Below are 14,114 nucleotides of genomic sequence, written 5' to 3'. Positions count from 1 at the left end.
AGAACATATTTTTGTATTTTTGTTCAAGTTGTTGGAATTATTATGCATGTGCTTCTAACTGGATCTTTACTGTGCAGGGGTAGATCAAGGAGGGAAATGCTTGGAAGAGGTCAGGAAGGCTCAGAGAGGGTCTAAGGAGTCCCTAACATCCTTTCAGAGAAGTTCACAAAGTTTAGATGCCAAGCAACCGTGTTTATGAGCTTCTACAGGAAGTCTGCAGGGGTTCTACAGGATGTTCAGAATTTCTACAGGAAGTTCAGTAATTCCTACAGGATGTTCTACAATCGGATTTTTGGGTGATGGGTGAGTGGAAGAGGCTGCATGGATGGATAGGGAGGTAGGAGGGGAGTTTGTAATGACTCAGCGACAGAGAGACGAGATGAAGAGCGGGTGTGCAAAGCTAGGTTGTCTTAAAGAGGGCAAAGGGAATTGAAGGCCGAAAAAGGTAGAATAACGAGGGTAATAGAATAGTTGAGAGACAATGGGTCTAATTGGGGAACAAGTAGTTGGCCTGGGCACGACTTAGAAAGACAAGAGAGTGAGAGAGTGGCGCTGCACAGTGTAAACGAAACAAATCATCCACGTCCTGCACACAACCGAAATATTATTAACCTATTCTAACTATTTAACAAAACCAATGAACAGCAACGTTATTCCTAAGGAGAATCATGCATGGTACTGAAACAAAGAAACATTCCAAGAGATCTGAACGCATGGACACTTCTACAAACAAGATATTGCATCAAAGATTGCATGAACATGTAAACCGATGTTTTTGGTGGGTGGCACTGTCTACAATTCCAGCCCCTAGAAAGAGGTGAAAATGAGTGTGCAAGCAACCCTTTTCTGGAACTTTTATCAACTCCAATCTTCTTCAATTTATTCTAAACAGCTAAAGCAACTCTGTCTTCTACCAATGTCCTACTTAACCACACCAAGAAATCTAACTCAGCAAACTGTGTTTGAATGCATGTAAAGGAAAGAAAACATAATGCTGAAAGAAAGATAACAATACAAAGGAAGGAGGCCTTAGGCTCTCAGGTTGGGCCCAACCCCGAGAGCTATGGCTCCTTTAAGAACTCAGAACTGAACTCAAATCTGCCTGCTTTCCATTAAAAGATAATAATCATAAGTCAAATAACATGCCAATAATGGCTACAAAAGAGCAAAACAGAGCTAGCAGCTCGTAATCCAGAATGTGCAACACGGTTTCCAAAAAGTCCTTCTCGAAGGCTAAAGCCTAATCATTTATACATTACAAGGCCCCAAGCTGGCCTCCTAAATCAGTGGGATTTGGCTGACCAAACTAGGAGTGAACTGTTGCTTCCTCAAAATCCGTTTGGCTGCCTTCTAACTCAGTGGTGGTGGCTGTCAGAGCTCGGAGTTGGGGGTGAAGATCACGAGGAGGGTCATTCAATGCTGTGGACAACCTTCCTACGAATCCTCAACCCCATCTTGGTTGTCTCCTAGCCCTCATCTGCGTGGTTTTGCTCCATTAAATGTCAAAAAACCTGAAATAAGCACGTGTTAGCCACCTAGGAATAGTGACTGCCCTTATTCGTACAAATGACATAAATATACTAAAAAATGATGCATAAGTTATGAAAAATGAAGGGTTGAGCAAGGGTAGTTAGGCCAAATGAGCCCAAAATGTTACCAAATTTGGGGCTCATCAGGCATGTCCATACCCTGAGGCCTTTCAGCCTTGCTGATTATAGTTCTGAGGCTTTTCTACCCTAAAATAGGTATATAGAACTCAGACTAGGGTTTCAGTCCTCCTTTTAATCATAACAGGACTCAAATGAGGGCTTTGCACCTCCTTTTTATCTTAAATATAACTTCATTAGGATGATCTTTGAATTATGTGATTGGTCTCTAAAATGAGAAGGGCTAATTCCAACAGTGAGAGAACAAGCCCTAGTAGTATAACTTGAAGCAAGTTGGGTTCAAAATTTCTCCAACTTGGCTTCTTCAAGATACTCCAATGGAAGCTCTTTCACCTAGGCTCTGATCCCATGTTGATTTTTCATTAGAGAAATTAATCTTCTAGTCTGATAATGACTTTCTAATGATTTCTTAATTAAGTTAACTTATGTCACATATATCATTAAGAAATTATACATAGAAAATCTCAACGATAATGCGATAATGAAAGCAGCATCTTAAATAGACATCCAAGCACAAAAGAGACATAAATTTACCCTTGGAAAACCCAACATTTTTCTTAGGAGAAAATGTCCAATTCAGCAAAAGTACAATATGATTTTTGAGTCAAAATTTGGTCAAACAGCCCATAGAAATCACATAGGTCAAACTTGGTCAAATAGGTTCAAATTCATCCTCCTGCAAATACCCAGAATATTTGGTCAACCTACCCAAAAGTAGGTTAAACTTCCCATAAACATGCCCAAAAAAATCTCGGTCAAACAATAAATTGCTATGACCACATGTGCGAGGTAAGATGTTGGTCAATGCTGGTCAAATGATAGATAAACTTGATTGCCTCATAAATTTATCTTCCTCAATAAATTTTACTTCTTCCTTTATCCTTTTCACACGTTTGAGAGAGAGAAACTTTTGTTGTGTGAGTGATCAAATGAGGATATTGATTGCCCTTTTATAGTGATTTAGGGTTCCCCAAGTGATATGTCCTTATGTTAGGCCGATTAACTTTTGGAGGCAAATTTAAATTCAAAAAAATCATTTTTCCCCCTTTTAATTGGGCCAACTTGTAGTTGGGGAATACCTCCCGCAACTCCCCAAAAAGCAATAGTTTATAACATTATTGGATCCAGCCTTCTTGTACTTGATGATCAAGTGGAATTGTTGCAAGTATGTGGGCCATATTTTATGGCAATAGTTTTGTAACTTTCCTTCTTCCTGCATGAATTACAAAGGCATGTGACCAATGTGGATGATTGTATCCTTCCCCAAAATATAATGCTTGCATTATCGGCATGCCTAGACATTGGAATACATCTCCTTGTCATAGGTGGGTTATATATGGACAATATTAGAGAGTGCTTCACTATGAAAAGCCACCAAATGTTCTTACTGAGTGAGGAATAATTGTGAGAACAGTATTGGATTGAAAAAGAATCTTAGAGAAAACTTCTTCTTGGTGGGTCATAGTAGCATGGGAGAAGCCTAGAAATAAAAATAGAAGCCTACAAAAGGAAAACCATAATATTAGAAAAAATGGATTATGCAAACACTTGAAGATCATGTTGCTCATGTAAGATGATAAATAATAGTTCCTTAATAAATTTTATGATGATGCACTAAAGATTGATTTGGTAATGAAAATGAGATTCAAATGCTTGTAAGGAAGTAAAAAAGTATGTAAACAAGCACAATAAAATGGAATATGTGCATTGATTGATTTTTTTTGACATTATCCCATGGCATGGAATTTCATAGGCTACATAAGAATTATCACTATAAACATTGTGTTGGATGACTCGTGATGACCAATAACATATTTCTTTCATAGAATGTTGATGAGTCAAATTTGATTGATTTCAATAAAATTCACTATCTATAAAAATTAAAGGATCGTTATTTGTTGTGATTGGATGAAACGATGAATTATCTTGGAGTATTATTGCCCACTTGATTAATTGAAGGAATCTTATACCTATGTTGTATTTTTTTTTCCAATTGTTATATTAAGTAATTGAAGTAGGTACAAAAAGTTTCAGGGTTGAATGTGATCATACTAGTTATGGAGAGAAAGTAGATCAAAAAATTATCCATGTGTGGTTCATGGACCCCAAAGATTAGTGACCACTACGTCCATGGAATATTTGTGCCAGGAAGATCCACTCAAAGGAATCACTTCATGTCAGCTCAATCATGGAGTCTAAACCAAGAGTGTTGAGAGAATTGAACTCATGACCTCTTAATAGAAAAGGTGCTTTAATGACGGGGACTCAAGCAATTGAGCTAAACCTCAGGGATAGAAAGTAGATCAAACTGAATAAGAGGTAGATATTTTATTTGGAGGATTTCATTGATCAACCACATGATTGACCCACAAGAAAAAGAAATTTATCATTGACTAGTGATGGATAAGGAAAATAGTCCATCACATGTGACATTGAAGAGAATGTGATCCTAACTTAAAGTGAGAGTCGTTAAAATTCAAAAGGCTGACCAAGTTCCTAAACTAAAATTTTGACAAAGAAATTTGACAATGATGATGGAACTTGTAGCTTAATGATCACACACTTCTATTGTTAGTCAAATGGCAAGGCCTTGTCTAGTGATTACATGGTAAAGAAATCAATATACTACTAGTTATTTGTCAATATTAAAGAGCTCTAATCATTGCAAGGAACTAAATTCCTGGATAACCCTTCGAGAAGAGTGATCCTACAAGAATTTCTAAAGAATATGAATAAAGTTTAATGGTGTTCACATCTTTGTATTCATCAACTAATATTCACGACTCAATACTAAAGGTGCCTATGTGTAATATATATGTTAGGAACTCATTTCATAAATAGTTTCTTGATGCAAATAAGGATATCTATACAAAATGGAAAAGGCTACTGTGGGTTTATATAATTATGTTCATTAGAATTCCCAAGCCCCTTGCTTGAATGGTTGTCATAGGATTTAACAAGGGTGTTGCTTCTTGGTAATGGGCATGCCTCGGTGCACTCATCCTCTATGCATTATTATAACAACCCCAACTTCCAAGCATTAGTTTCCCTTGTGGATGAATGATAGGTGTGGTTACTAGTTATTTATTTTACTCCTACTAAGTTAAGTTGACTAGAATATAGTTTTGACAATCAAAGAAAAACCAATTTAGGAACATTGATTTAAGAACCAAGTTACCTAATTGATTAGAAAAGCCACATAAACATGGATGAATTGATTGTTAAGCCCTAGATAAAATCATTAAAATTGATTTGTTACATTTATATTTTTATATCAATCATATTGGGTAGCCCCTTCAATTGTAATTGTACCCTTTTCCTCCTCTATATAGTAAATATAACTAGTTTTAGAAATTATCTCATCTCATACATTTGTTTTATTATAAAATGAGGTTTCTCCATTAAATAGGATTCACAATCATTCTTCTCTTTCATTCTCAAGGTGTGGAGTCACTTATCTTTCTCCTTTTATGTTAATTGGGTATTTGGCTTATAAGATTTGATTTCAGAGCATATGATTCTAAGGCTCCTTCAAAAGAGTCATCTTAAAATTTTAGAATTTTCAAACTAAAAAAAATTGGAGCTTGAGAACAATTAGAAAATTACTTGTGGTGAAACTATTAGGTTTTGGTTTTCTATATTTTTAGATATATCCTTTGGGTGTTACAATTTTATACTAGTACTGAAATTAGTCTCAAATGAGTCATCTTGGATTTTTGCTATATTTTTTTAATGAAAATTTTAAAATGGCGCAACTTTTAAGATGTTGAGAACACATAGTGAAATTGAGGTATAAATTTCATGTTTTTTAATATTTTCATGTTCATAAATATAGGTTTTAAAAATTAGGGATTTTGACCAGATAAAACTAGTCTCAAAAATGTGTTATTGGTAAAATTGTCATATCCAAAGCCAAAACAGTCCAAATTGAGTGCCCCCAATTCCATTGGAAAAAATATTGACCATAGTATTTTAGACTAAATATATATATAAGTATATAAGAAAAAATTGGACAAATGGCAGTCCATACAAGTTCGTTCTCTTGAAAGGGACAAAATCAATAAGTTATGGGAAACTTTCCAATAATTTTTTTGGCACATCAAAATTTAGTTAAACCTATATAGTTGTAGAGAATACATATCAAGCTACCACATATCAAAATTTTAATATCAAAGTTGTATAATTTCAAATTTATATAAGATGCAAGATCGACTTGCATAATAGTATCCAAATCATGGTTTAAAAGCATGTACCCTACAAACAACATAAATTTGATTAGAAGATTTGTTTTAGGTGATTCAAAAAGTGTGGTAAAGTTAAATATAAAATAAATATAGATAAATATTAATATTATACCATATATCAAAGGGTATTGCAAAACAATCTACACCAATTAAACCTCCAAAGAGATCAAGCATGACTCATGAAGAAAGGGAAGAGTTATGTAACCAACCATCCAAATTAGAGAGCCAACTTAACAAAATGGGTGATATAGCATTGGAAAGGGTTTATTTGTCATCTTTTCAAGAATAAATTAAAAGGGAAATTGATCAATATATGGAACAATTGAAAAATTCTATGGATCAAAATATGGAACGAATACAAAGCTCCATGGCAGTCATTATCTTACATAACCTAGATGAGAGATTCCCTAAAGGCGATATTGGGACACAAGGAAATTGTGAAAATGTCAATAACATGAATATTGAATCATCGAATCGTGATTATTTGTCACTCCAATATCCACATCATCAGGGGTTCAACTCGACAACAAGGAACTACTTAATTCCCAAAACTGTTATGAGGAAATTTGATGCTAAAGATCATATAGCATGGATATTTTAGATGAAGCAATTCCTTCATATACACAATGTTGAAAATAGCAACAAGAAATGCTAAAATAGCATTGCTAAAGATAGCATTTCAGGATATTCCAATTTTAATTTGTCCTTGAATTAAAATTGAGAACTAAAATTTGAATTTAGTCTCACCAGCTGTTTGAAAAAATAATTAATTAATTCATCTTGAGTTAATTAGTTGGATAAATTCAAACATGAAGTCTTTGTGAAGTCATGCAACAGCTATCCCTTCGATTGAGGAAGTTATCCCTTAATTAAGGAGATAAGGATGAGTTGTATTTGAGTTGTAATTAGTTATCTTAGTTAACTGAGTTAAGTCCAGTTATATTAGTTCCAAACAGTTTGTGGAACTGATTGTGAGTTCAGTCAGTTAATGCATGCATGCATGAAACTAGTGTACTCCAGATAACTGAATATTCTCTCATAAATAACTCATGCATGTCAGTTCAGACAAAGGCCCAGTTGAGATTAAAGGCAGGGACAGTGTACTATCAATTGCTAGAATTTTCCTATAAGAAAATCTCTTGCATGCAGAAGGAATTCATTCCTTGAGATTTGCGCAGTTTTACAATGTGTTGGAGCAGTGTGTGAGATCAGTGTCACACAAGGTTACAGTAGGAACACCCAGGGAAAACAGCGCAAGGAAATAGGAGGCTTGGAGGACAGAGGGAAAGGCATATGAGTTGTCTAGTCTGTCTATGAGTAGTGAGAGGGATTGTACTGAGAGCTGGATAGTTGTGAGAGCTAAAGCTTTGTGTAATCCTGAGATATTTCCACTTGTATGATAATACAAATAGCGGGGTTTTTAGCTGAGGCTTTCCCCAGAGTATTCTTCTGTGTTTCATGTGTGATTGATTCTTCTTCTCTGTTATATGTGTTATGTTTTATCTTGCTCAAATTGATTAAGCTTCCGCAAGTTTGATTGTAGAAGTAGATTAAGTATTTTTCTTTAGTACATTGCATAATCAGATTAATCTACAGTGAGAATTTCTACACACAAAGTTCTAACATTATCAAAGCTAATTTTTGCATCCTTATATTTAGAACCTAATCAATTTGTTTGGTTCCAATGGCTTTTGGATTGAAAAAAAAAAAAAAATATATATATATATATATATATATATTCTTTTGGTCCATTTTTATAAATGAATTCATAAAAAATTACAGGAATATTAAAAGAAACACATTCTTCAATCAATTGATAAATCTTTAGCAAAGTGTTTCAATTATAGAGCACTTTCAGCGATTCCAGAAGTTGAGTCTCAGAGTAACAATCTAGAGAATAATTTGTTAGATATCTTTATGAGCACTTTAAAGGAGAGCATTCAAAATTAGATGTGTCTCTTTGAACCTAAATCCAAGGAGCATGCTTCTAGTGTTGAAAGGAAAATGAAAAGTAAAAATATGGCTACTAGAAGAGTGACCACTAACAGCTATAGAGAGCACCATGTTCCCTCTCCTAACCTCACTCAACCTACAAGGTTAACACCTCCACAAATGGATGAAAGAAGAGAAAAGAACTATGTTTCAATTGTTAAAGAAAGTGTAGTAAGGGACATAAATTTGTTGAGAAGAAATTATTATACATAGATTATGAAGAGGGAGGATATCATGAAATCGAATCGTCACAATATCTATTACCGGAAGAGACTAGTCCAATAATATCTTGTCATCATATTGATTGCCATGAACACTCCTCAATCTATCAAGATAGAAGGATATTCCAAAAAGAAAAAGGCAACACTATTTATTAATGATGGTAGACCCATAACTTCAATAATCGAAAATTATCTAAATATTTCAATTGTTTTATATATTTAATGCCAAAGTTTCGAGTAACGATTCTAGATGGAGGCACTATAAAATTTTTAGGGAAGTACCATATTATTAAGCTCACCATGGGGGAGTATTTATTAAATAATTCAATTATTGCATTCCAAATGGGTAATGATGATGTTGAATTAGTGGTCCAATGGTTACAATTATTGGGAACAATGGCTTTTAAATTTCAGGAACTTTTTATGAGATTTTCCTTAAAAAGAAAGGAAATTGAACTTAGAGGTAAAAGAGGAAACCCATTTGAAGTGATAACCTGTATAATCATGGAAAAAAATTCTGAAACAAGGATACCATGATATAATTGCACAATTGTGCTCATTAGATTTTCAAACAAGTAGATTTTTCTCTGATGGATCTCCAAAAAGTTACTAACAATGATTCCAAGTTATTTGGAGAGATACCTAAAGATATCCCACCTACTCGAGATTGTGACCATGCTATTCGTTTTCATCATAATGTGTACCACATAAAATTAGACCTTATAGGTACTCATCTGCATAAAAGAGTGAGATTGAGTATATTGTTCAAGAAAGGTTAGAAGCTATCATCATTCAGCCTATCCAAAGTGTTTTTTCTTCATTATTATTAATTGTTAACAAAAGGGAAGGTTCATGGTGTATGTATCTAAATTATAGAGATCTCAACAAATGACCAATAAATATAAGTTACCTATTCTAGTCATTGATGAATCCATTAGATGAATTGCAAGGAGCAATTTTCTTTACCAAGTTCGAGATTCATTCTAGATATAATCAAATCAAATAAGATAAGAAACATTCCCAAAAAAAACCTTTAGAACACATAAAATTCTTTATGTGTTTTTGGTGATGTTGTTTTGCTTCACTAATGGATCGCTTGATGAATTATATTTTCAAACCCTTCCTCAAAAAATGGTATTAGTAATTTTCGATGATATACTAATCTACTAAAAATCTTGGGAAGAGCATGTACAACATGTTGACATGATCTTACAAGTATTGAAGGAGAAATAGCTATATGAAAATCCTTCCAAGTGTGTTAGTGTGGAAATTCCTGGAAGGTGTACCAAAAATAATTCACTTAAGTCACTAGGTGACAAGTTACCCTAACAACAAGTTGATGGTTTTTGTCATCTTAAATTCAAAACAAAAATAGAAAACCTAAAATAAAAGAAGATATAACGCAAAACAGAAATCAACAATATAAAGAATCAAGTATAATAACCCAATTGGAAAGACAATTTAAATGAATTAATATTTTATTGATAACACCTAGTGAAGGAGATCTACAGATTGGTCTATAAGTCCCCCTCCATTGGATGGCTCCTTTGATATCCTTGACGCTTCAAAAAATTGATTTTCTCTCTCAATGTGAAAAACCCAAACAAAAGTGAAGAACTCAAAAAGGGAGCTCAAAAAAATGGCAATAATGTTGACGATAATTATGATAATGGTGAAGAATGAATGATAAACCCTCCTTTATATAGTAAAGTATGAAGTTAATCTTGAAAATGGAGAATAATAAAATATTATTAACCAAATTCAGATCTAACTACTTCGAATACTTTATTATATTTATTGGAGAGGTAAAAGGAATTTAAAATGGTTAAATACCTTTACTTAGAATTAATTAAAAAATAAAATGATTTACTAATTATTTCATGAGAAACAAGAAAGGTGTGAAATCAAAATAATTATGAAATAGTGATTTATAATGATTTATTTAAATATTCCTAAGGGATTTAGTCAAATGTGGTAAGGAATAATTATTAAATAATGATTTAATAATCATTCCTAGAGAAAATTAAATAAACAATTATTTATCTAATTATTCTCATGGGGTTTTTTATTTAAATCGGAAAATAATTTAATAAAAGTGGTTTACTAAATTATTTTCCACAGTGAAAGTGATTTTACTATGGTAAAATTAAATCTACATGATGTATTTCAGTCCACCTAGTTAAAAATGGCTAGGCGGTCATTTTTTAGTGATAACAAACTATACCGTTGGGGTTAAGAAAGTGGAATATTTGGGTCATATTGTATCTCATGAATGTGTCAATGTGGACCCTAACAAAATTAAAGATGTGATGCAATGGAAAAATCCCAAAACCTTAAAGAATCTTAGAGGATTTATAGGGGATTCTTAGGATTAGCGAGCTATTATTGTAAGCTTGTCAATAGTTATGGTTAAATAACAGTGTGTCTACCATTGTTATTAAAAAAGGAGGCATTTTCATGGAATTGAAAACAAACCAAATATTTTGAAAAAATTAAGAAGGCCATGTGTATGGCTCTCATCCTAGCCACATCTAACTTCACAAAAACCTTTATTTTTGGGTGTAATGCCTTAGAGTATGGCATTGGTGAAATTTTAATGCAAGGAGGAAGGCCCCTTGCCTTTTAAAGCCAACAACTTAAAGGAAATGACCTACTCAAACTCATTTCTGAAAAGGAAATGTTAGCCATATTGCATGTAGTTAAAAAATGTTGCCCCTAACTATTAGGAAGACATTTCAAGGTTAAAATGGATCATGATATTTGAAGTACTTCTACGAACAGCAATTATCTTTAGAAGAGAGACAAAAATGGGCTATATAGATGTGGGTTATAACTTTGAAATTATATGCATAAAAGGAAAAGAAAATGTGGTGGCAACTGCCCTTTGAATGAAAGAAGAAGATACAAAGGACTTATTGTGTACACTTTTTGTTCTACAATATGATTAGGTGAAAGAAGAAAGGATAGAATGGAATTAAGAAAAGAAGACATGTAAAATCATTCAATGTCTAAAAGAGGACCCAATTGCATTAGATAAATTTGTGTGGAAGCAAAATTCATTGTGGTATTAGGATCACCTATAATTATGTAAGAATTTCCTATTCAAACGAAAGGTCTTTCTTGGGTTCCTAAAAACTTACCATGGTATTAATAAGGATTTTTTTGGGGGAAAGACTTAAAAATAATGTTTACAAGTTTATGGCTAATATACATGTTTGGCTAAATCTCTTCCCCTAGACCTCAAGTGTGTAGCTACTATGATCACGTTAAATGAAACCCCATTGATTAAGTCCCATGATGTCTACCAATGTGTGTGAAGAAGATGCATCATTGTCATGGCTTGGTTTTGACAAATTGCAAAAAATAATTTTTCATGTTTAAAGAAAAGTTTTAGATACTCAATCAAGTAATAATAACATAATTTAAGAGTAAGCATTAATCATATGTTGGGTCAAGTTATTGTGATTAATATAGAAAAACCTCACTATAATGGGATATAATGGGTTAGATTAAGTCTTATAGAAAAAGAATTATATGTAAAGTCTATGTATTCAATCTCTATCAGTCGTGATTGTAAAAAGTTTAAAATGTATATCACATCTTGAAGTTGAAAAATATGAAAAATAATTGGATGAAGAAGTTAAACCTACTAATCTAGTCATAGTCAAAAGTACTTGCAAGTACCCTATTGTAATTAGAATTAGGAAAATAAAAGTGTGTAAGTTCATTCCTAGTTGAAGTGGCTAGTTTATGGTCATTGGTATTTGATACCTAGTCAACAAGAGTCATACTAACAATATAGAAGTCTTGGAGAGTCTAGTCATTTGGTCATGTCCAAGTTGAGACAAGTCTTGATAAAGCATTAGTTTAGTGTCTTATTTCAGTCAATGTCATCCTTCATGTAATGTAAATATGTAGAGTTAATTACATTGTGAGAGACCTAAAATTCTAGAACATACATTGATAACACCTTTGATTGACCAAGCAACAGAAGAAAAGAGTTTGAATAGGAATAAAGGGATAACTAAGTAGTTTAACCAAGCACATTGAGCACATAGAGAATTTGATTGAACATATATTTGAGCAAAAATATTGACCATTCGACTAGGCATTTGATTGAGAAATATGGAGCATCTGGGATTGAGTAATTGATTGAGAATTATTGCAGCATGATTAAGCATCTAGACTTGTAGAGTTTACTAATTTTGAGGTTCTCGCTATAATTACAAGAGAAGAGATCATTCAAGAAAGCGACATCAATGAAACACACACACAAAGGGATTTATCAAAGGGATTTATGTCAAACAACGTTTTGTGTAGATAATTTTGACATTGAAAATTAACATTGTCTAAATTAAATGAATGAATAATTAATCAAATATTTAGTGCACAAATTACCTCCAATAAATATGGGTTGGGAGAAAGAACCACTACATAGGATAGTTTTGCATCAAAGATGTGTGAGGATGAATAGAAGTGAATTGCAATTTTATCACCAAGAGAGAGGGTTACCAACGAACTCTCTATTTCCTCCCTTTGATGAAGAGGTGTTCCACCTAACTTCTATGAACACCATCAAGATAGTTAACAATGCTAAAAACTAAATGAAACAAAAATAACAACCTTTGAAGAACTTCTTAACTAATTTGAGTTACCAAACTTTATTAAATGGCTTCTCATATATAATGACCTTTATCATTCGTAGAATTGTTAGTGACCTTTATCCTTGTCAGTATTTACTACTCCAATAGCAAGTCTCATTTTTTTCATTTTCTCCTTTTCCTCTTGTATTGATATTGTATATCCTACAAGGATATATGCTTGATCCTATGCTTCATTGCCCCTTTGTTTTTTTTCTTTTTCCTTTTTCCTTTTCCATTTGTCCCTAGGAGGTTCTCTGGTTCAAGGTTTTTTGGTGGTAGTGACACACACTTCTTCCTATCCCAAATTTGCATTTCTTTCTTAATTAGCATAATACATTTTTAGTGCATTGTTTCAAACTTAAAGAGGTGTTGAACATGGGAGTGCAAATGGTATTGTTGAACTTGGTGATATAGTTATTGTATGCTTTATCAAGCTATCCCTATTTAGTCATTTATGGACAATATATGGGACTTGCATCTTTGAAAATAGCCAAGTTTTGAAGCCCACTTCCCTTTGAGGCAATTGGAAATGGATTCCTTGAATCTTATGCCTTATAGGAGGAGGTGCTCACTAAAACCTTGTTTAGCAAAATTGTGGTATATGAAGCCATCATATAACTCCAAGATGCAATAGAATAAGGTCTTCAATGGCAGTGAGTGCAACATTAAAAGAGAACAATCATCAAAAAAATTGACACTAAAATTCTATCGATTCATGTGGACAAACTATATGGGAGAAATTCAAACTAGGAACAGATCAACATGGTGGAATAACAATGTGTATATGCATTCTTCTCATGTAGTGTAATATGAAGAAGCCACATGCAAATTATAAGACTAGTAAAAATGTTGTTATGAAAACCAACTTTAACGGTCATATTAAGAAAGTTTCTTAATATTTGATTCTAAAGTGTTAAAATTAAACCACAAAGAGAAAATTGATATTTAAATCAATGGTAACATAAGTGATTCAAAACCAAGAAAAACCAAAATTTGACCTAAGTTAATCCAAGAGAACTTGAACTTGTAATTCCAAAAATTAAAAATGCATTGTGTACATAGAGTTAAACAAAATCAATTAGGGTCAACATGAGGTAACACAATAAAGCCCACTAGAGCAAAAGTAGCTCCTAGAATTAAAATTAAACAAAGTTAAACACGGGGAAAATTTGAACATAAAGTGAAGTCAACATAGCAAAAGCTCCATGAACGAGAGTGGCATTTGACACAGACCAAAGGAGCTCCCAAATTGGAGCCAAGTAGAGCCAAACACAAAGTGGAGTAGCTCCTAGGATTAGAGCTTAGAGAGACTGACAGGAGCAAAGTTGTCATACAGAGGGCTAAATT

This window comes from Pinus tabuliformis, chromosome 8 (genome assembly GCF_031772625.1).
Source record: "Pinus tabuliformis cultivar Carrire ecotype Pingquan chromosome 8, CPIR1, whole genome shotgun sequence".
Taxonomy (NCBI): domain Eukaryota; kingdom Viridiplantae; phylum Streptophyta; class Pinopsida; order Pinales; family Pinaceae; genus Pinus; species Pinus tabuliformis.
Note: the sequence above shows the minus strand (reverse complement) of the source record.